Source organism: Panthera tigris, chromosome C2, assembly GCF_018350195.1.
Source record: "Panthera tigris isolate Pti1 chromosome C2, P.tigris_Pti1_mat1.1, whole genome shotgun sequence".
Lineage (NCBI taxonomy): Eukaryota > Metazoa > Chordata > Mammalia > Carnivora > Felidae > Panthera > Panthera tigris.
Window position 1 is genome coordinate 33,331,360 of NC_056668.1, and position 25,808 is coordinate 33,357,167.

Below are 25,808 nucleotides of genomic sequence, written 5' to 3' on the forward strand. Positions count from 1 at the left end.
TTAGATGATATGTGAGAGCAAATTAAAGTGTTTTTGACTTCCCAAATGAAAATAAAAATCTCTCAATTTTTTGATTAAACTTTTAATACTTTAAGCTATTAAGATTTATATGGCTTTCCGTGTTATCTTTCATGTATGAAAAACTTGTGGTTTCTTTGTGTATTCCCATACTTCGCAGTGTCGCAAGTTGGGGATTTAGATACATATTTTTTAATAATATAAATGCTGTTATATGAGAAAATATATTCATATACTAGGATACGTGATTAAGTATTTCTGATAAAAATCAAAACAATATTTTTAATGAATTTATTGAATTTCACTTTAGAAGGTTCAGACTGAATGAATATTACTTTGCAGCATTTATTTGTATGAAGTCCACTGTGGTTTGCTTCTCAGATATCCCGGGTATTGTGGAAATCCTAACATTTGTTTAGGATAACATTATTTAGTTTTAATCAAAAGTCCTCTTGAGTTTTGAGTCTTGAACGGGTCCAACTGGGAGAAATGAGAAACAGCAATATTTCATGTCAAAACTACAAAAGAAAAAATAATTCAAAGATACTGTACTAATTTATAATATCAGATAATATGCTTAGTACTAAAAGGTAAAGTTCATACAACCTGAAAGTCAATGTATTGAAAATATGCTATGCCATACAGTGAGTAGTTTTAAAATAATATGAGCATTAAAAAAATAGTAAATATATAGGAGATACATTTAGTAAGGTGATGTTCACATGTGATACTTTATTAACCTCCAATTCTGCATGCTTGTGTTTGTTTTTTATTATTTTTGTTATTAATCCTTTTTAGGCATGAAATCAAGATAAAAAGAATTAAAAAACTAGCCCATGTCACCAAACTAATGTTAGCAGTGTAATTTAATGAAGGCAGAAAATGCCTTTAAATCCCTATTCTCTACCTAGAAAATAAACTCCAGAAATATGAGGGTCTTTGTTGCTCTTGTTTATTCATGATATTCATGCTCCTTGAGCACAGGCCACATGCAAGGGAGACACTCAGAAGACATTTGTTGAATGATTCTACGTGTGTCCGTTGGGCACTTTAATTGCATTTTTTCTCTTGTAGAGCAATTGAGTTATTAATGACACCTACTACGTTGAGTGATAAGAATTATGCAAGACATTACCAGAAATGCATTTAGTAATGCTCTCTTAGTTCAGTTTGAAACAACTTGATACATTAATTCTGGATATGTATTTTGATAGTAGATTCCCACTTTTATCTAAAGACATGCCTACAAATTAATTCTAGATCCCAGATCAGGCTAAAATAATACATTTAAGCAGATTTTTTACCAGTAATACTCACATTATAAAAGAAAATCCCTCTTTGGCCTATGATATAGGCAAACGGTGGATTCTGATAAAAATCATGAATATTAGTAAAAATTAGCTATGTGATAGGAAACTGTTAAGTACTTTACCAACATTAACGCTTTTATTTCTTCTCCTTTTACAATCTCGTAGATATATAAAAACCGTTTAAAAAATTGAGAATGTACTTATTTAAATTATAAACCCAAATTATTATTTTAATATTTAATTATATGTAAATCATTATTGTGATATTTTACATTATTTAATCTTTGAAATCTAGTGTGTATTTTATACTCACAGAACATTTCAATTGAGATGTTAAATTTTCACAGAGAAATTAGATTAGCTTTCATAAAATTTATTTGAAAAATTAGACTTATGTACTCAGAATGTTCCAAATATACTTAAAAGTTTTCTAATAACTGAATGGAATATTAGTTTTAAAGTTCAGACAACATATTAATAGAGAACAAGGAAACAGGAAAACATGATGCTTAATAAACATATTTTAAAGGAATAAATTCATTTATGACCTTTTAAAAGATATCTGTCACTTAATAGAACTAGAATTTCTCAATTTTCTGTGTCCTTTCATATAAACTCTTTATATTAATATTTTCTAAAAAGCAACAATTTTGCTTCATCTGATTTATTCAGACTAAATCTTTCACCAAATTATACATAGGAAATTAGTTTGGTGATTCTTATATAAATCAATATGCCCCTAAACCAATTCATCATATATATTTTTTTAATAGATAGATGCATTTTCTGAGACTGTGTGTGTGTGTGTGTGTGCGTGTGCATGCACGCACACACACGCACATGTTGGTAGGTGCTTGTTAGGACTCTAAAAAGGAAAAACTAAAATAGATGAATGTGTTACTAGGAGTTAGGCTGTAAAATACACATGTTGAACAAGAAAACATAGATTCACATTTGATAATCTTTTTTTTCCCCCATTAAGGATTGTCTATCTTTGCAATAATTTAGTAGCAAATGCTATAATAATTTATGGACATGGAAAAATGAGCACATATTTTTAACCTGTCCAAAAAACTGATAAAAGTTAATGTAGGGGACACAACTAATTCACATTAATTATTTTGGACTTTGCTATTATTGATTATTGTGTTCAAGGCATCTTTGAATCTAACACTCAACTGCAATGGTGTCAAATTTGATACCGAGCCAAGTCTGATCTCATTTTTCCAGGCTTTGCATGATTATATCCTAAACACATAATTCATTTGTTTGTTCTATTTTAACATCGTAAAAAGATGATGAGTTTTGAAATTTGACTGAGTGTATGGTTGTTGATTGACAAGTGAAGATTGAAATTATAACAAGTTTGCTTTATAATTTGGTGAATTTGTTCAAACATTGCCATCTGTTTTTGCAGAGAAACCAAGAACAATCTCTCAGATACAAATTGATTCTGCTTGGTCACTCAGCTGGTGGAACATAGGGGTAATTTACAGAGAGATGATTGTTCATTTACTTAAAAATTTCCTCATTCTTAGGCAAGTGATCATTCCAGAGGCAGTACACTACTCACAAGTCTGTGTACACTCTGATATTTCTAAACTAATTCAAAATGGAACTCTTGTCTCTGAGCTACTGGCTTTCAAGTAGAATCCAATTATACACCTTTCACTTTTTATAAAAGTCTCAGTGAGATTTTAAAGATCAATATAACTCTAAGGCAGAACAAAAAGAGAGTAAAAACTATTATTTTAACTAAAGATATATTAACACAAATACTTATTTAAAAATTATAATCATTTAGCAACTACTGTGATAAATTCTGGTGGTTGAAAGGTACCGTACATTTGGCTTATTTTTTAACTCTTCCCTGAATAGACTAAAAAGAATCTTTTTTTGATTTTTGAAAACTACATAAAAATAGAACAAAGTCTATAATTAGAATCTATGTCTTTTCTTTAAAAGGCAAGATAGTGTCATTTGGAACTGTTAAATTAATTAAACCAAAAGGCCATTGGTCTGTTCTAATGCCTTTAGGAGTCTGCAAAAGCTGCAAATGTTGTAAGATAATGAAATCAAAACCTAAGGACAGACAATTAGGCTTCCCGAAATAAGGCAATCTATATGCTATAGCCAATTATATAATTTCCTTGTTTTGCTTCGACTTTTTTATAAAAGTCTTTCCTCTAATCTCTGTGGGTGGAACTTGCCCCTAATCACTTGTGGTTTGACACTGCCTTATTAGAGTTGATTCTTTGCTAATCTAAACTCTTGAAATTTTTAGGAGGCCTCAGTTTATCTTTTAACAGAACTGAGATTCTTTGAGAAAGATAATAATGTATTCATTCAGTTTCCAACAAATACTTTGTAAATATTTGTTGAATGGAGGAAACAATTAAATTGAAATAAATTGAGTAGAATTCAAACGAGTATATTATCTATAAATGTAAAACTTCTTTATATCAATGGGATTGTAAATATTAAAAAAAGAGATAATTTAGTAAAATACTTGTAGTATATATTAGAGGAATTTTTTTTATCTAAGGATGTCTTTGCAAATCAATAAGAAAAAAATCAGCACTTCCATTGAAATAAAAAAGAATATGGACAAAGATAATGGTTTGTGAATTATTTACAAGTGACAAAAATTTTCATTCCTATGAATAACCAAAAAAAAAAAAAAGGAAAAATTAAAAGAATACAATATACACATGATTTCAATTAGTGTATTACAAAATAGGGAAACCAAAAGTTTTCTTGTATCCCTTCCAATCCACCTGTTCTCTCTCCAGCCAAAGATGACTTCTGATCTGTTTCTTATCTCTACAGATTGTATTTTTTATAATTTTATAAAAATGATTCTGTAAATAATATTTTCTTTGGCTATCTACTTTCACTCAGTGTAATAATTTTAAGATTCACTTACATTATAGACTCATTTTTCTTATATATTTGTATGTATTATGTGTAAAGACTTTCAAAAACACTATTTGAGGGGCGCCTGGGTGGCTCAGTTGGTTAAGCGGCCGACTTCAGCTCAGGTCATGATCTCACGGTCCGTGAGGGCTGTGAGTTCGAGCCCTGCGTCGGGCTATGTGCTGACAGCTCAGAGCCTGGAGCCTGTTTCAGATTCTGTGTCTCCCTCTCTCTGACCCTCCCCTGTTCATGCTCTGTCTCTCTGTGTCTCAAAAATAAATAAATGTTAAAAAAAATTTTAATAAAAAAAACACTATTTGACATGACAATATATATTTATATTCATATAATGTATATAAATTATGTGTATTAAACCATATTCAATTATATGTTCTTATTAACTGTCATTTCCACTGGAGTAAAATCAAGGTGGAGTCAGAGATTTTTTCAGTGACATTCACTTTTTTAATTTCTTTAGCTATTAGCTTAAGAAGTAGTTTTTGGCACATAGTAGACAATAAATACTTGTTAAACAATCATCAATGTCTGTATTTATAAAACATTTTATACATATCTGATGCTTTTTTTAAGATACATTCCAAAACATGAGGGGCGCCTGGGTGGCTCCGTTGGTTATTCGTCCGACTTCAGCTCAGGTCATGATCTCATGGTCCAGCATCACCTGGGGCTCTGTGCTGACAGCTCAGAGCCCAGAGCCTGCTTCACATTCTGTGTCTCCCTCTCTCTCTGCCCTTCCCCGCTTACACTCTGTCTCTCTCTCTCAAAAATCAACATTAAAAAACATTAAAAGAAAAGATACTTTCAAAACATGAAATAGTAAATTTCAAAAGGTAGGACCATCTCTCCACTAATGGATGGATAAACAAAATGTGATAAACCCATACATGACAACTTTTTAAAAAAATGTTTGTTTTTAGAGAGAGAGAATGTGTGAGTGAGTGAGTGGGGGAGGAGCAGAGAGAAAAATGGGACAGAGGATCTGAAGCAGGCTCTGGGCTGACAGCAGAAAGCCTGATGTGGGGTTCAAACTCACAGACCTTGAGATCAGGACCTGAGATCATGACTTAAGTCAGGCATTTAACCAACTGAGCCACCCAGGCTCCCCATGACAATTTTTAGATAAAGTGGGAGTTAAGTAGAAAAGTAGCAGGACATACACATTTAAGATATCCTAAGTTTGCTTTGAAGAATTTTTGTGTGGGGTATGTGCAAGAGATTGTTATCTACTAACTGTTATCTATTCTCTGTCTATTGCCTATTTATTTATTTTTTTCTCTGAGAAACCGGATATACGATTAACTACACTGTTGTAACCAAATGACACTATGTTAGCCATGCTCATTCTGTTGATCAGATGTTACAATGATAAATGGAAATTGTGCTTTGTTACTTTCCTTTTTACTCTCTTTTATGTTCTTTTCATTTTCTACAGTGAAATCAGTTACTTTTATATTCACAAAATTCAGGCCATTTAAATTGAGTTTACTCAAATATACAGTTGTATTTTCATTTCTTTGGAAGTTGAAGTGTGACTTGCAATTATTTGAGTTTGATTGTAACTAAAACATTTGTAATGTCTATCCACAAGATAAGGGATAGAGATGGCCAATAAATAAGAAAAATATTTCATCTTCTTTAAACTCCAAGAAGCACAAAATCAGGTTAAATAATAATGAACTACTAGTTTACCTTACCAAATTGGGAGTAATAAGATAAATGTAATTTTTTTGTTATATGATTGTTATTTCTGTGATATTTATAATACTTACATTTTTAATTATTATGCTTCTTGCAATGTAGTCAGAAAAACTGGAAAATAATTTGCTAGTAATGTTTATATTGCTTGGTTAAAAAAAAAGGAACAAAACGTGTGTATGTGTAAGAAAATGTTGAAAATCACGATCTCTGATGGATGAGGTGTTGATTATTCCATTTTCTTCTCATGAAAATGTATTTATTATTTTATTGGGAAAGCTTATAAAGTTGATATGCTGTGGTGAATTAGGGGACAAAGACCTAAAATTTAGCTTAATAGCTTTATTTCTTTTGTATTGCCTACATGAATGCCTTTTCAATATATTATTCTAAGACTACTCCCACTGTGTTTCACGCATCAGTGTCACCAAAAACTGATTCTATCTCAGATTATTTTCTGTTATGTAGCACTATATTTCCATCTCAAAGACATTGTTAGACATTCTACAGTGTGAAGGTAAAATAGGTCCTCTTCTATTTACTGATATGAATACCCAAATGTCTCCAATATGTGATTTTCCCCAAGTTGCTTACCCTCTGTAAGTCTCATTTTTTCGCCTATGAAATGAAGCCATTGCTAGCATGCCTAAAACTTAAAAGTAATTAAATAAATAAACAAATAAATAGTTTGCATTATTTTAATTACAGCTAAAGTTTATTGGATAGCCACCACATGTCAGAAAAAAAGGTTAAAGGCTTTGAAAGAATTATTTCACTGAATTCTAATTGGCAATATTTTAGTTAGAAATCCCACTTTACAGGTTAAAAATACTATATCAAGATATTTTGTGTTTTCCCCAGTAAGAGAGTCCTTAAAAGATAAAACCAGGATTAAATCTCATATAGTCTAATCTGAGTTCTTTTGTTTTTAGCCTCTCACTAAAGTTTCAACAAAGGCCTGGTTCTCAACATGGAACATGCACCCATTTAGACTGGGAGTCATTTGTAGTGCTCTCTGGACTTCTTGGCCTGGAGTTTTATTTATCTATTTTAGTCATAATCATATCATTGTTGACTTATGGAAAAATAACATTAGTGGTACTTTTATGCAGAAAATAATAGGGACCATCGCTACAATTCTAATTTAGCTATTTGTGGAAATTGATTCAAACCGGACACACAAACGTTACAAGCCCTAATAAGCAATCTAAGGATAGTTATAGTGAATTTAGCTTCCCTGAGCATCCAGTTTTGCTTGACATTATAAATACTTCACATTTTCCCTTTAATTGTCATGGTGGTTAATATTATGTGTTAACTTGGCTAGATAATATTATCTCAGATTTTTTGTAAAACACTATTCTAGATATTGTTGTGAAGATATTTTGTAGATGTGATTAACATTTATAATCAGATGACTTTAAGTAAAGCAGATTATTCTCTGTAATGAGGGTGGGTTTCATTCAAGTAAGTTTAAAACCTTAAGAGCAAAAATTAAACTTTCCTAGTAAAGAAGGAATTCTGCTTTAAGACTATCATAGAAATTCTGTCTGAAATTCCAGCCTACTAGTCTATCCTATGAATTTCGGGCTTGCTGGCCTTCACAATGACATGAGCCAATTCTTTCTATTTTTAATCTCCATCTCTGTCTGTCTATTGATATATCTATCTATCCTATTGACTCTGTTTCTTTGGAGAGTCCTAAAATACTATTTTATAAGACTAGCAATAGTAAACCTAATCAAATAGCTGATCCAATTTGTCTTGATAAGCAAAATAATACAAACAAAATAGATCAATAATAAACAAAAAAAGTAATTAAAGTACTCAGCTTTTCTATATGACTTGTGAAATGATGCTTTATAAACCATATAATATACTAGCTTACTTGACATGGATTAATGAAGTCACATAACATTATAAGCTCTTGGGTTTTTCCTTCGTTCTTTGTTGTAGAGTTTCAGGGATATCCAATTGAAAGCACACTAGTTCGACAGCTTTTGAATATAGCTCTTCATTTCTGAACTGTATTTTACCTTTACAATGAGGAAAGTTGCCTGGCTGGCTCCTAAGATTCTGAGTATTTCACGTATGATACACTGAGTAATGGAAAAACAATTGTTTGTTTCTATCCCTGCTACTACTATTGAATATGTATATAAATGCTCACTTTGTGAATGTCTGAAAAAATATATTTACTTCTTTAGAAAAATAATCACTTTAGAGGAACAACTAAATTTCTCTTTGAATTCGACCTAGAAATGTTTTAAAGATCATACAAAAAATATCAGCTCATATTTCTCACTCAAGATTTGTCTATGTTTCTATCCTAGTGAGTTTTGTTACTTGAATTAAATCCCTGAGAAGTTATCTCAGAAATCTTCATACTTGTCAACACCAAAGAAAATAAATGTAATGGCATTAAGAAGAATTAATTACTAATTTTATTTCTAATTGATAATCAAATCCAGCGCCATGTTCTGAGAACTTCCGACATTTTTCCTTTTCTTTTATTCTTGTAAACATTATAGTTAAAATTTTAATAACTAAGGATGATATATGGAGTGAACCCCTTAAGTATTAGTAATACCATCATAAAAACTGATAATCTGGGACATCTAATACTCAGAGTTATCACAAATTATTAAATGGGAAAACTAGCTCTATATGTTTAAAAAACATTATATTTTGAACTTCCTTTTCATACCTGCTATACTTAATGGTCTGTCATCAGTTCATTATAAATCCGATAAATGCAATGCATGTAACTCATTTTGATCTTCCCTTAACTGAAACTTATTATATTGGTTTAAGGCTATCTTTTAGGTAGACATGGAACACTTTCTTTCCCTTGAGCAACATTATTTAAAAATTAAATTGAAAAAGACCCCCCCCCCAAAGTTCCTAATGACACCTTAGTATTTTCTAGAGATTATAAAGCACAAATAGAGAATATTTTTAAGAACATCACTTTCTTGGTATTTGCTAAGTCCAGTGAACTTATTTAAATGCAAGTGAGAATGACCTACGTCCTTCCAAAAAGGTCTTCAATACATAGACATTGGCCTGCAGGCAGCTAACAGAGAACTCCGCTTGTCTGCCCTGATAAAGTATAAATTCGTTGGAAGTACACAGTTATATTATCAACAATGAATAAACAAAACTAACTAGTGAGAACTATTGTTGTTTCTGTAGAAGTGTGCATTTCAAAGAAAGAGAACTGTTCTAAAGATATTTTGAAGTCTTGTCTTTTGAAATAAAGATCACTGTTCAAGAGAGAGTAGATTCATTGATTATCATAGAAACATTAGAATGTCCGTTTAGAGCACAAGAGCATTTCATAAGCTCTATAAAATGAAATGATCTTTTTCTCTAGACCTTCAGCTGTACTCTAAAGCCAAGTTTTATCAATTCTAAATGATTATTATAAATTATTCAAATTTTAACAATATTGCAAAACATGAAAAATATAAGCTGTGACATGAATATTATATTTTCAAACACTGTTAAACAAACTGACCAAGAAAACAGAGCAAGTTCCAACAATTATTTTTTCCCAGGTGAGATGTGTCACAAGAACACAATAATCTCTATGTGACATTTATTTTATTCTGTATGATGCTACAGAATATGCTATAATTATATGTCAGTCTACACCCAAGATTTTAAGCTGATACAGATTTTAAGAGACATATTTAATCGATAACCACATACTCAAGAAAAATGAAAATTATATAATTAAATAGAGGCATGGGTAAATGTACTTTTTTCTACATTTTTATGAACTTACTTACAGTCAAGATCTATTGGTAGCCATTAGCAATCATGTCACTCTTTCCTTCTATTCTTGTAAAATGAACTTTTTGTAGTTACTCTGACTTATTTTCCTGATGCTTTGGAAATAACTCCAGTTACACCCAAACACATTTAATGGGTGACTGCATTTAATTACAACATCTCTAATTTTAAAATTCACATTCTGGATTATAACTCTTTTTATTCAATAAAGGGTCACATATTTTCTATTTTATCTCTAAAATATCTCCAGTGTGTTTATCTTTCTCCTTCCACACAACACCATTGAAATTCAGTCTCTTAGGTATCTGGCATAAAATTCTGGGGTGCGTTTCTTGTCTATTTCCCTGACTCTAGAATATTTACTTCCCTAATTTTTCCCCAAACTGAAAATTACCTTCATAACATGTACATGTAACAATTTACTTTCTATGTAAAAATTACTCAACAACTATGAATTACTGCTTAACTAGACTTAAACTATATTCCTAAATTGCCTTTCCCACTTAACTTTGAAAGATTTGCTTTTTAAAGAGGCACCTAGTCCACTAATTTTTTTATCAAGCCCTTTTTCTTCTCTATGTATTTTCTCATCTATACTCTGTGTCTAAAGTTCATGGTTTCTGACTCTACTTTCAGGAATCGTATGCCTTTTGGTCGTGCTACCCGAGGTATAGACAAGTGAGAATAATGGTGTGGACTAGATTACAACATTTTAGCTTGTTTTTAAATGTTGTAACCTATTCTGGCCAGTTAGTCACCAAAGTCTTCCTATTCTCCCTATGAGAGTACCATTAGAATATACCTCCCTCCCCTCTTACAGTAAGATGTGGCCATGTGATGAGTTCTGGCCATGGGAATGTGGACAGAAGTAAGTTTTCCAATTTTACAACCCAATACATATGATTTGACATATAGCGCTATGCTTCCTGTTCATCTCCATGCCCGGACACAGAGTGCCAATGAGGGGCTCTGAGGTCCTAGGTAATAGCAGCACCCCCTGGATGAACCAAGAATAGAGTTTTCAATGATTGCCTAAAAAAAAGCCCCCCTACAAACTGGTATAAACCTAACACAAATGCATAAATTTTTATTGTGTTAATGCACTGAGAGTTTCATTACACCAACCAGTAGCTTTCCCTGAACTATAAAAATGCCCAGCCCCACATTTGGTAGATAGTGCTACTAAAGATTCTACTAAACATGTATGTTTGATAATTCCTCTACATGAACTCATGAGTATTGCTGAAACAAACTCAAGTAAAAACTAGAAGATAGAAAGCCTATTTTCTCACTTAGTCTCTATCTGGATCCCTATACATACCTACATATTTTTAAAATATCCATGTTCTTAAAGACCATGATATGCATCTACTCTAGTATATGCAATTTTTCATATATTTAATAATAGTTTTGTTATGAAATTTCAAATCACGTATTGATTCTGTCCCTTTACTTGAACTATATATTATTATTTATATAGGAAGAGTTTATAGCCAGAGTTTGCATGAGTAAAAATTTCACCTCATAATTTTCCACCTTAACTTTGCTGTGCCTCAAATTCACCAACTTCAACAACCATAGATTCGGTAGAGATTACTAGTACATTGAAGAAGATATATAAAGAATGGTTACTATCATTGAAATTGGTAACTAATACATGACAACTTACTTTATTTTAACTTCATAAGCAAGTGGATGTGAGCAAATGAGACTGCTTTGATACAATAATAAACACTTTAGTTTTGTTATAAGCATAGTGAAATATTAATAACACAACAGATGTATTATGAAACCCCCGTTGGTACAAAGCACTGTATTGATTAATTTAAAAGAATGTGTTTCAAAATAAAGCTTCAACCACCTGTAAGATATTTAATTCTTCTGATTTCAATTTCCAATTTCCAATTTTCAATTTGCATCAATACTCATATTTTGGAGCTACTGCTTTCAGATTATATGAAGAAATTTTATTTAGAACACATGATGCTGTGCCCGGCACACACCAGGCTTTAACAAATGTAGGTTCCTTCTTCATCCTCTTCACTGAAGCCTTTGGCTCTGCTGTCCAGGTCTCCCTTCCAAGACAGTGTCCATTTCTTCCACATTCCTATCTCATTTCTGTCTCACAGGAAAATTCAAATTCTCCAAATACCATCTTCCCAACTAGTATCACAGAACAAAGTTAGTCCATAAATATCTACTCATATAACATGAGCTTATTTAATGATGACTAAATGTATTGATCTCTTGTATTAGTGTATTGGAGTTCTTGCTATTTACTAGCATAAAACTGTCTTTAAAGCCATATCATTTTCCCATTAAAAAATGAAACAACTACTAGCTATACAGCATTTTCTAAGTGCAAGGCACTGTTCTAATTACTTTACATATATTGACATTTTTAAGTATACCCCGAATCCTGTGAGATCAGCAAGGTTTCTCAGTTCCTCTAAAGGGCAAGTTTGGATTTCTGTTTTCAATAGATTTTTTTTCTCCTAAGACACTGGCTAAACATTCTGACTGTATGGAATAAAGTAATAGCTCATATAATTTTAAAACATCACTTTAAGTATATCGACAAGATGGCCTGAAAGTAAGGATAGATCATGCCCCAAATGCAATGAAACTGACAACACTAGAAGATAAACACAGATATCAAACATAATCCTCAACCTGAGGACTTTCACTGAACCTTGGATATATTAAGCTTCTGTTGAGTCACTGAATTGGGAAAAGAGAATAAAATCTAGGGATGTATAAGCCAGGGAATCTAGTAAGACAACACTGCATAAAACTGAGATTCTGGAGGATACATATTTAACATAAGAATGAGTGAGAATTTCTAGGTACACTGGAAGAAAATACAAAGACAATCTGCCTCTCTCTCCTTGACACTGAGTAAAAGAAAACATATATATATATATATATATATATATACCCTCTAGAATCATATCCCCATGATGTCCTTCACCCCCATTATTGCAGTAAATTCACACACACACACACACACACACACATACACACACACAAAACGTGGGATTCAAAACAAGCAAGAATGTCCACCATTTCAAGTCATTACTGAAACATGACATGAAAAGAAAATATAAAGCATACAGTTTGGAAAAGAAAAAGTAAACAAACTTATTTACAGAAAACATGACTATGTATGCAGAAAATCATAAGTAATCTACAAAACAGCAATTAGATCTAATAAGCCAATATAGTAAGACTGCAGGATAACCAGTCAACATACTAAAATCAATTACATTTCTATATGCTATTGGCAAATACTCTAAAAATAAATCTATTAAGTGACATCATTTACACTAACATAAAAATAACGTTTTAGAAATAATTTAAGAAAATAGGTCATGATTGTATTTAAAATCAAGATTTGGTATCGGCAGTGTTAAGTTTTTTTTTTTCCTCTGTAATTTTCAGTATATCTATTGTTCATCATTAAATGAAAAGAAACATTATAATATAGAGAAAACTTCAACCATTTGTTACTAAACTATAATGCAAGGCTCAATATTCAGACCTGAGTTCCAATTTTGCTTATACTGAAGGCTTGCATGGTTACCGAATTTGGTGAAGTTCCACAAACACAACATACACACATGCATGCTAGTAACTCTCTATGGAGCTTGTCACATTAATGGCTCTCGATTAACACGATACCTGATAACCGTGCGCTTGTGTAGCCCCCTCCCATATTGACTCTGAACTTCACCATAGAATTGTATAAGCCAATGGGACGATCAGCAAATTTGACACAAAGAGATTTAATAATCCTTATACATGGGGACTTGCTCTCTTTTTGCGTTGTGACCATCATGTAAAGAAGAAATGACAAACTTATTGGGGAGGCCCTTTCAAAAGCCATCAGTAACTTCTAGACATGTGAATGAAGCGATATTGAACTTTCATCCTCAGCCAAGCCACTACCTGAGTATAGTTGCATAAGGGACCACAGATGAGACCAAATGATCAACTCAGCTCAAATTATCAATCCGGCAAATCAGAGCAAGTAGTAAGAGTAACTTTAAACCACTAAGATTGAAGGTGGTTTGATGCATGGCAATCTGTAACTGATACACACTGTGTAGTTTTGTTTTCTTCGTGGAAACAAGTACTATCTTGAAATGTCAAGTTTATTAATGTATTTATGTATATATTTACTTTATCTTGTGTACTGATTTTCCTCAATAGAATATAAGCTTTATAAGATGAGAAGCCTTATCTATCTGGCTCACTATTGTATTTACATGGCCAGGAATATTTAGGGTACATCTTAGATATTTAAGCAATATTTTAAATTAATTTGAATAAATAAAAGTGCCTTTATTCCAAAGGATTCCTGGCAATTTATTTCTCTGGAATAGAGCTTCGACTGCCATATTCTGTTGCTCAACTCCAGTGAGTATCAGAAATATAGAACAGGCATGTTCAAAACTCTTACTATAATAAAAAAAATAATAAATTAACTTGAAAACAATAAATATAACTGTATAATATATATAATACATATAATATATAATATATTATCTGTAATACATACAATATACATATTTAATACATATAATACATAACAGTGTATGCTATGAATATATTATAAAACCATAATAATATAATACACAAATAACATAAGTCAACAAACAACATGCTACCAAATAACATTTTAAAAGTCTTTAATTCACGTATATTGGGTTAAGATGGAGGAGAAGCTGAGTAAACTTTTCTTGTTGAATTTGATGGCTAAATCTATGATTGAGTGCTAATCCCAGGATTACCAAAAGTTATTGTAAGGGTCTTTGTGAAGTCCTAATAAGTAACACCGTTCTAAATTACCTGACTTTTGATTGATTTGAGAAGTAAGATTAAGTTGTGATAGGTGGAGGCCAAATTATCAGTTTACTGATAAAGGTATTTTTGAATATTAACTTTTATGTAGGCTGAAAGGATTTGCTTTATATAACAAAATTGCCAGGATTGTGCATGTTTACTTATAGTATGTACTCAGGACAGGCACGAACAAATACACAAACACATCTCATGGAGGCATTTGGCCAGGATTTATGATCTGAAATAAGAGAAGAGAACCCTTGATCCCAGTAATTAGTTACTCCCAATACAAAAACTGAAGAAATTGAGTGAAGAAAGTTCCATTTACTTCCTTAAGTAGGGAAATTCAGGTGACACTCAAAATACTCTGGACAGAAAGAGGGCAGTCATCTCAACCTGTTTAATCTCTCTTCGTATGGAAAGAAAAATCAGGTATAAAGAGACAAGATCTCCTTCACATCACTCAGTTATTTTCCTTTGGAAATTTTTAGTCTCTTAACAAGTAGGAATAGAGCAATGTCATCTCTTTAGGGAAAAATTTTGCTCCCACCTTTATAAGGTCAAACAGTGCATTCATTGAACTAAATCAAAAGTCTCTTTGCACCTAAGACTGAAAATTAACTCATTCGGTCATTACTCAGTACAAACCCTCTCCTTTTCATGGAATTTTTAGAGAGAAATTCGATGCCAAATATCAAATGCCATAGCAAATTCAAACCCAATGATGTTAATTTTAAAGGAATTAAAGTCAAAAATAAAAGTATTTGACCCTTGTCAGTTATATTCTAAATAAACTACATTATAAAATTCATCCTTATCTATTCACTGAATCTTGAATCTGAGTTAGAGGAGTTCTTGATGCAGGAGCAGAGTGGGGTCTCTCAGCAGTTAGAGAGGTCTCTTACAAGAATAGCAAATAAAAATCAGGATCTCAGAAAAAGTGTTATCTCAGTACAAAATCCCTAGTGAGTCTTATGTTTAAGGATTATAATGAGTTACTTAGACACACAAAACTATTAAAACCTAGATCTCCACACTTCACATTTAGAAAACAAAACAATCTCCAGGTTCTAGAGCAGATATCTCAGGGGAAATTATTTTTCTCAGAATTCAGTTCTAACCTTAAATGTCACTTCACCAGGATACTTTTTATTTGTCTAGAATGCATGACCTAACCTGTATACCTGAACTTAAGCGGGAGAAATCTAGGCAAGTTTTTTTTTTCATTGTGCATTTACCAGAACTTGAGGATGGGAGGAATGGAGAGGAAAAGGTATCTGTCTATAATGAATATCTTTTTTGAAGAAAATGGTATTTGGTACACTATTGCTTTCTTCAAAATTTAGAAATTTGAAATGCTGGAAGCCCCAGTCAACCATTCTGTATATTAAACTCTTTGTATGTTCTTTGTGAGCCCTTCAATGTTTGCATTTGAATGTTGCTTTTCTGGTGAGTGCTGCTGCTGAATATGGCCATCATTATCTTGTCTGCAAACACTTCTAGTCCTGTGCCACAGTTTCTTCATAACTATTTTATAATTTTACATATGCATCAGCAATTTATGAGAGAGCTTGTTTCCCTAGAGTCTTGCCAACAGAGTCTGTCATCACAAATTGGATTTTGAGACAAAATAATTCATTAGACATGATCAGTTTAAAGTTGTATTTCTCTTATGGGTAAGTTTGAACATCCTTTAATATATTGAAGGGCCTTCGATATTTCTATTTTCCATGATATGTCTGTTTATACTTGCAGTTCAATTATTACCAGATTTTTTCTTTTCAAATTTTAGAAGCACTTTAGATCGTCTCTTAGCTCTGTGTGATGTAAATTGAAAATACTTTTTCTTCTGTTTTCCATTTATTTTGTTTTTGTTATTATTATTACTATTGCCAAAAAGGTGTTAAAATATATTTATTAAGATATCGTTTTACATGGCATTAAACTTTTTAGTGTAAAATTCCATAGGTTTTGATAAACTCATACAGACATGTAACCACTACCACCATCAAGGTAGAGAAGAGTTTCATAACCACTTGATAGACATTGAAAGTCTCACAATTTCAGGTAGGACTGACTTCACAGGGGAGCTATTATTATATGACTTGAGATTAACCAAAGTCAAAGTAACCTCTCTACATTCTAAAATCTGCTATTGAAGGCCACATTCTGGCCTGTCAAAAATTCACTAGGTTTTATTATTTTCCACAAATACTACTTCTTTTTTCTTTGCTACTCATATTCTCAACCCATGCACTAGAATATGGGTTTTTGTGGATTTTTTTTGAGGGGATAATATCTTTCAATAGTCTTGATACTCACTGGTTGATATATTGTCACAATCACATCCCTAATTACATTTTATTCCTTTGAATCCCTCTGAAATCTGAAACAACTATGACCCTTGTGGAGATAATGGGGATAAATAAAATGTGTTTTACTCTTGTCTGACTTTTCTTCTTGTTTCACATCACATTCTTTCTAATACAGATTTATCAGCCCTTCACACATGAAAATAATAACTCTAGATGGAGAGTCAGGAAAATACCATCCCTCAGATGAGTGGGTATTTGAGTGACTGACCTTTGCAGGATCTGGCCAAGCAAGAAGATGATTCATGTATGCATTTAGTGGGTTTACTTAGGGGTCATGAAACACATTCCATGAATTGTTGGCTTTTTCCCAGTGATTCCAGTGAAGGTTTGTCCTCTAGAACTATTCTTACCTCACAATAGGCCCACTTGCCTAATGTTGTGATATGAAGGTGCAGGCCAGAAGTCAAATAGTCACAGAAAAGTGTTCGGTGGCAGCTGACATCAGAAATATGTGAGTAGTGGGGGCGTCTTTGAATTCGACGTCTTTGAATTTCTCTTTGAATTCGACCTAGAAATGTTTTAAAGATCATACAAAAAATATCAGCTCATATTTCTCACTCAAGATTTGTCTATGTTTCTATCCTAGTGAGTTATGCAGAAAATAATAGGGACCATCGCTACAATTCTAATTTAGCTATTTGTGGAAATTGATTCAAACCGGACACACAAACGTTACAAGCCCTAATAAGCAATCTAAGGATAGTTATAGTGAATTTAGCTTCCCTGAGCATCCAGTTTTGCTTGACATTATAAATACTTCACATTTTCCCTTTAATTGTCATGGTGGTTAATATTATGTGTTAACTTGGCTAGATAATATTATCTCAGATTTTTTGTAAAACACTATTCTAGATATTGTTGTGAAGATATTTTGTAGATGTGATTAACATTTATAATCAGATGACTTTAAGTAAAGCAGATTATTCTCTGTAATGAGGGTGGGTTTCATTCAAGTAAGTTTAAAACCTTAAGAGCAAAAATTAAACTTTCCTAGTAAAGAAGGAATTCTGCTTTAAGACTATCATAGAAATTCTGTCTGAAATTCCAGCCTACTAGTCTATCCTATGAATTTCGGGCTTGCTGGCCTTCACAATGACATGAGCCAATTCTTTCTATTTTTAATCTCCATCTCTGTCTGTCTATTGATATATCTATCTATCCTATTGACTCTGTTTCTTTGGAGAGTCCTAAAATACTATTTTATAAGACTAGCAATAGTAAACCTAATCAAATAGCTGATCCAATTTGTCTTGATAAGCAAAATAATACAAACAAAATAGATCAATAATAAACAAAAAAAGTAATTAAAGTACTCAGCTTTTCTATATGACTTGTGAAATGATGCTTTATAAACCATATAATATACTAGCTTACTTGACATGGATTAATGAAGTCACATAACATTATAAGCTCTTGGGTTTTTCCTTCGTTCTTTGTTGTAGAGTTTCAGGGATATCCAATTGAAAGCACACTAGTTCGACAGCTTTTGAATATAGCTCTTCATTTCTGAACTGTATTTTACCTTTACAATGAGGAAAGTTGCCTGGCTGGCTCCTAAGATTCTGAGTATTTCACGTATGATACACTGAGTAATGGAAAAACAATTGTTTGTTTCTATCCCTGCTACTACTATTGAATATGTATATAAATGCTCACTTTGTGAATGTCTGAAAAAATATATTTACTTCTTTAGAAAAATAATCACTTTAGAGGAACAACTAAATTTCTCTTTGAATTCGACCTAGAAATGTTTTAAAGATCATACAAAAAATATCAGCTCATATTTCTCACTCAAGATTTGTCTATGTTTCTATCCTAGTGAGTTTTGTTACTTGAATTAAATCCCTGAGAAGTTATCTCAGAAATCTTCATACTTGTCAACACCAAAGAAAATAAATGTAATGGCATTAAGAAGAATTAATTACTAATTTTATTTCTAATTGATAATCAAATCCAGCGCCATGTTCTGAGAACTTCCGACATTTTTCCTTTTCTTTTATTCTTGTAAACATTATAGTTAAAATTTTAATAACTAAGGATGATATATGGAGTGAACCCCTTAAGTATTAGTAATACCATCATAAAAACTGATAATCTGGGACATCTAATACTCAGAGTTATCACAAATTATTAAATGGGAAAACTAGCTCTATATGTTTAAAAAACATTATATTTTGAACTTCCTTTTCATACCTGCTATACTTAATGGTCTGTCATCAGTTCATTATAAATCCGATAAATGCAATGCATGTAACTCATTTTGATCTTCCCTTAACTGAAACTTATTATATTGGTTTAAGGCTATCTTTTAGGTAGACATGGAACACTTTCTTTCCCTTGAGCAACATTATTTAAAAATTAAATTGAAAAAGACCCCCCCCCCAAAGTTCCTAATGACACCTTAGTATTTTCTAGAGATTATAAAGCACAAATAGAGAATATTTTTAAGAACATCACTTTCTTGGTATTTGCTAAGTCCAGTGAACTTATTTAAATGCAAGTGAGAATGACCTACGTCCTTCCAAAAAGGTCTTCAATACATAGACATTGGCCTGCAGGCAGCTAACAGAGAACTCCGCTTGTCTGCCCTGATAAAGTATAAATTCGTTGGAAGTACACAGTTATATTATCAACAATGAATAAACAAAACTAACTAGTGAGAACTATTGTTGTTTCTGTAGAAGTGTGCATTTCAAAGAAAGAGAACTGTTCTAAAGATATTTTGAAGTCTTGTCTTTTGAAATAAAGATCACTGTTCAAGAGAGAGTAGATTCATTGATTATCATAGAAACATTAGAATGTCCGTTTAGAGCACAAGAGCATTTCATAAGCTCTATAAAATGAAATGATCTTTTTCTCTAGACCTTCAGCTGTACTCTAAAGCCAAGTTTTATCAATTCTAAATGATTATTATAAATTATTCAAATTTTAACAATATTGCAAAACATGAAAAATATAAGCTGTGACATGAATATTATATTTTCAAACACTGTTAAACAAACTGACCAAGAAAACAGAGCAAGTTCCAACAATTATTTTTTCCCAGGTGAGATGTGTCACAAGAACACAATAATCTCTATGTGACATTTATTTTATTCTGTATGATGCTACAGAATATGCTATAATTATATGTCAGTCTACACCCAAGATTTTAAGCTGATACAGATTTTAAGAGACATATTTAATCGATAACCACATACTCAAGAAAAATGAAAATTATATAATTAAATAGAGGCATGGGTAAATGTACTTTTTTCTACATTTTTATGAACTTACTTACAGTCAAGATCTATTGGTAGCCATTAGCAATCATGTCACTCTTTCCTTCTATTCTTGTAAAATGAACTTTTTGTAGTTACTCTGACTTATTTTCCTGATGCTTTGGAAATAACTCCAGTTACACCCAAACACATTTAATGGGTGACTGCATTTAATTACAACATCTCTAATTTTAAAATTCACATTCTGGATTATAACTCTTTTTATTCAATAAAGGGTCACATATTTTCTATTTTATCTCTAAAATATCTCCAGTGTGTTTATCTTTCTCCTTCCACACAACACCATTGAAATTCAGTCTCTTAGGTATCTGGCATAAAATTCTGGGGTGCGTTTCTTGTCTATTTCCCTGACTCTAGAATATTTACTTCCCTAATTTTTCCCCAAACTGAAAATTACCTTCATAACATGTACATGTAACAATTTACTTTCTATGTAAAAATTACTCAACAACTATGAATTACTGCTTAACTAGACTTAAACTATATTCCTAAATTGCCTTTCCCACTTAACTTTGAAAGATTTGCTTTTTAAAGAGGCACCTAGTCCACTAATTTTTTTATCAAGCCCTTTTTCTTCTCTATGTATTTTCTCATCTATACTCTGTGTCTAAAGTTCATGGTTTCTGACTCTACTTTCAGGAATCGTATGCCTTTTGGTCGTGCTACCCGAGGTATAGACAAGTGAGAATAATGGTGTGGACTAGATTACAACATTTTAGCTTGTTTTTAAATGTTGTAACCTATTCTGGCCAGTTAGTCACCAAAGTCTTCCTATTCTCCCTATGAGAGTACCATTAGAATATACCTCCCTCCCCTCTTACAGTAAGATGTGGCCATGTGATGAGTTCTGGCCATGGGAATGTGGACAGAAGTAAGTTTTCCAATTTTACAACCCAATACATATGATTTGACATATAGCGCTATGCTTCCTGTTCATCTCCATGCCCGGACACAGAGTGCCAATGAGGGGCTCTGAGGTCCTAGGTAATAGCAGCACCCCCTGGATGAACCAAGAATAGAGTTTTCAATGATTGCCTAAAAAAAAGCCCCCCTACAAACTGGTATAAACCTAACACAAATGCATAAATTTTTATTGTGTTAATGCACTGAGAGTTTCATTACACCAACCAGTAGCTTTCCCTGAACTATAAAAATGCCCAGCCCCACATTTGGTAGATAGTGCTACTAAAGATTCTACTAAACATGTATGTTTGATAATTCCTCTACATGAACTCATGAGTATTGCTGAAACAAACTCAAGTAAAAACTAGAAGATAGAAAGCCTATTTTCTCACTTAGTCTCTATCTGGATCCCTATACATACCTACATATTTTTAAAATATCCATGTTCTTAAAGACCATGATATGCATCTACTCTAGTATATGCAATTTTTCATATATTTAATAATAGTTTTGTTATGAAATTTCAAATCACGTATTGATTCTGTCCCTTTACTTGAACTATATATTATTATTTATATAGGAAGAGTTTATAGCCAGAGTTTGCATGAGTAAAAATTTCACCTCATAATTTTCCACCTTAACTTTGCTGTGCCTCAAATTCACCAACTTCAACAACCATAGATTCGGTAGAGATTACTAGTACATTGAAGAAGATATATAAAGAATGGTTACTATCATTGAAATTGGTAACTAATACATGACAACTTACTTTATTTTAACTTCATAAGCAAGTGGATGTGAGCAAATGAGACTGCTTTGATACAATAATAAACACTTTAGTTTTGTTATAAGCATAGTGAAATATTAATAACACAACAGATGTATTATGAAACCCCCGTTGGTACAAAGCACTGTATTGATTAATTTAAAAGAATGTGTTTCAAAATAAAGCTTCAACCACCTGTAAGATATTTAATTCTTCTGATTTCAATTTCCAATTTCCAATTTTCAATTTGCATCAATACTCATATTTTGGAGCTACTGCTTTCAGATTATATGAAGAAATTTTATTTAGAACACATGATGCTGTGCCCGGCACACACCAGGCTTTAACAAATGTAGGTTCCTTCTTCATCCTCTTCACTGAAGCCTTTGGCTCTGCTGTCCAGGTCTCCCTTCCAAGACAGTGTCCATTTCTTCCACATTCCTATCTCATTTCTGTCTCACAGGAAAATTCAAATTCTCCAAATACCATCTTCCCAACTAGTATCACAGAACAAAGTTAGTCCATAAATATCTACTCATATAACATGAGCTTATTTAATGATGACTAAATGTATTGATCTCTTGTATTAGTGTATTGGAGTTCTTGCTATTTACTAGCATAAAACTGTCTTTAAAGCCATATCATTTTCCCATTAAAAAATGAAACAACTACTAGCTATACAGCATTTTCTAAGTGCAAGGCACTGTTCTAATTACTTTACATATATTGACATTTTTAAGTATACCCCGAATCCTGTGAGATCAGCAAGGTTTCTCAGTTCCTCTAAAGGGCAAGTTTGGATTTCTGTTTTCAATAGATTTTTTTTCTCCTAAGACACTGGCTAAACATTCTGACTGTATGGAATAAAGTAATAGCTCATATAATTTTAAAACATCACTTTAAGTATATCGACAAGATGGCCTGAAAGTAAGGATAGATCATGCCCCAAATGCAATGAAACTGACAACACTAGAAGATAAACACAGATATCAAACATAATCCTCAACCTGAGGACTTTCACTGAACCTTGGATATATTAAGCTTCTGTTGAGTCACTGAATTGGGAAAAGAGAATAAAATCTAGGGATGTATAAGCCAGGGAATCTAGTAAGACAACACTGCATAAAACTGAGATTCTGGAGGATACATATTTAACATAAGAATGAGTGAGAATTTCTAGGTACACTGGAAGAAAATACAAAGACAATCTGCCTCTCTCTCCTTGACACTGAGTAAAAGAAAACATATATATATATATATATATATATACCCTCTAGAATCATATCCCCATGATGTCCTTCACCCCCATTATTGCAGTAAATTCACACACACACACACACACACACACATACACACACACAAAACGTGGGATTCAAAACAAGCAAGAATGTCCACCATTTCAAGTCATTACTGAAACATGACATGAAAAGAAAATATAAAGCATACAGTTTGGAAAAGAAAAAGTAAACAAACTTATTTACAGAAAACATGACTATGTATGCAGAAAATCATAAGTAATCTACAAAACAGCAATTAGATCTAATAAGCCAATATAGTAAGACTGCAGGATAACCAGTCAACATACTAAAATCAATTACATTTCTATATGCTATTGGCAAATACTCTAAAAATAAATCTATTAAGTGACATCATTTACACTAACATAAAAATAACGTTTTAGAAATAATTTAAGAAAATAGGTCATGATTGTATTTAAAATCAAGATTTGGTATCGGCAGTGTTAAGTTTTTTTTTTTCCTCTGTAATTTTCAGTATATCTATTGTTCATCATTAAATGAAAAGAAACATTATAATATAGAGAAAACTTCAACCATTTGTTACTAAACTATAATGCAAGGCTCAATATTCAGACCTGAGTTCCAATTTTGCTTATACTGAAGGCTTGCATGGTTACCGAATTTGGTGAAGTTCCACAAACACAACATACACACATGCATGCTAGTAACTCTCTATGGAGCTTGTCACATTAATGGCTCTCGATTAACACGATACCTGATAACCGTGCGCTTGTGTAGCCCCCTCCCATATTGACTCTGAACTTCACCATAGAATTGTATAAGCCAATGGGACGATCAGCAAATTTGACACAAAGAGATTTAATAATCCTTATACATGGGGACTTGCTCTCTTTTTGCGTTGTGACCATCATGTAAAGAAGAAATGACAAACTTATTGGGGAGGCCCTTTCAAAAGCCATCAGTAACTTCTAGACATGTGAATGAAGCGATATTGAACTTTCATCCTCAGCCAAGCCACTACCTGAGTATAGTTGCATAAGGGACCACAGATGAGACCAAATGATCAACTCAGCTCAAATTATCAATCCGGCAAATCAGAGCAAGTAGTAAGAGTAACTTTAAACCACTAAGATTGAAGGTGGTTTGATGCATGGCAATCTGTAACTGATACACACTGTGTAGTTTTGTTTTCTTCGTGGAAACAAGTACTATCTTGAAATGTCAAGTTTATTAATGTATTTATGTATATATTTACTTTATCTTGTGTACTGATTTTCCTCAATAGAATATAAGCTTTATAAGATGAGAAGCCTTATCTATCTGGCTCACTATTGTATTTACATGGCCAGGAATATTTAGGGTACATCTTAGATATTTAAGCAATATTTTAAATTAATTTGAATAAATAAAAGTGCCTTTATTCCAAAGGATTCCTGGCAATTTATTTCTCTGGAATAGAGCTTCGACTGCCATATTCTGTTGCTCAACTCCAGTGAGTATCAGAAATATAGAACAGGCATGTTCAAAACTCTTACTATAATAAAAAAAATAATAAATTAACTTGAAAACAATAAATATAACTGTATAATATATATAATACATATAATATATAATATATTATCTGTAATACATACAATATACATATTTAATACATATAATACATAACAGTGTATGCTATGAATATATTATAAAACCATAATAATATAATACACAAATAACATAAGTCAACAAACAACATGCTACCAAATAACATTTTAAAAGTCTTTAATTCACGTATATTGGGTTAAGATGGAGGAGAAGCTGAGTAAACTTTTCTTGTTGAATTTGATGGCTAAATCTATGATTGAGTGCTAATCCCAGGATTACCAAAAGTTATTGTAAGGGTCTTTGTGAAGTCCTAATAAGTAACACCGTTCTAAATTACCTGACTTTTGATTGATTTGAGAAGTAAGATTAAGTTGTGATAGGTGGAGGCCAAATTATCAGTTTACTGATAAAGGTATTTTTGAATATTAACTTTTATGTAGGCTGAAAGGATTTGCTTTATATAACAAAATTGCCAGGATTGTGCATGTTTACTTATAGTATGTACTCAGGACAGGCACGAACAAATACACAAACACATCTCATGGAGGCATTTGGCCAGGATTTATGATCTGAAATAAGAGAAGAGAACCCTTGATCCCAGTAATTAGTTACTCCCAATACAAAAACTGAAGAAATTGAGTGAAGAAAGTTCCATTTACTTCCTTAAGTAGGGAAATTCAGGTGACACTCAAAATACTCTGGACAGAAAGAGGGCAGTCATCTCAACCTGTTTAATCTCTCTTCGTATGGAAAGAAAAATCAGGTATAAAGAGACAAGATCTCCTTCACATCACTCAGTTATTTTCCTTTGGAAATTTTTAGTCTCTTAACAAGTAGGAATAGAGCAATGTCATCTCTTTAGGGAAAAATTTTGCTCCCACCTTTATAAGGTCAAACAGTGCATTCATTGAACTAAATCAAAAGTCTCTTTGCACCTAAGACTGAAAATTAACTCATTCGGTCATTACTCAGTACAAACCCTCTCCTTTTCATGGAATTTTTAGAGAGAAATTCGATGCCAAATATCAAATGCC

General features: G+C 32.1%; 1 long non-coding RNA gene across 2 annotated transcripts; it reads right to left on the reverse strand.

Annotated features, from left to right (window-relative positions):
• Window positions 1-295: 295 nt before the first annotated feature.
• Window positions 296-17,280, reverse strand: LOC122230705. Of its 2 annotated transcripts, XR_006207750.1 has the most exons (3): window positions 17,187-17,280; window positions 11,762-11,921; window positions 296-498 (listed from the first exon to the last, which is right to left on the reverse strand). It is a non-coding gene; the product is annotated as an uncharacterized LOC122230705 (long non-coding RNA). The 2 variants fall into 2 exon arrangements; XR_006207751.1 differs by lacking the exon at window positions 11,762-11,921.
• Window positions 17,281-25,808: the final 8,528 nt, after the last annotated feature.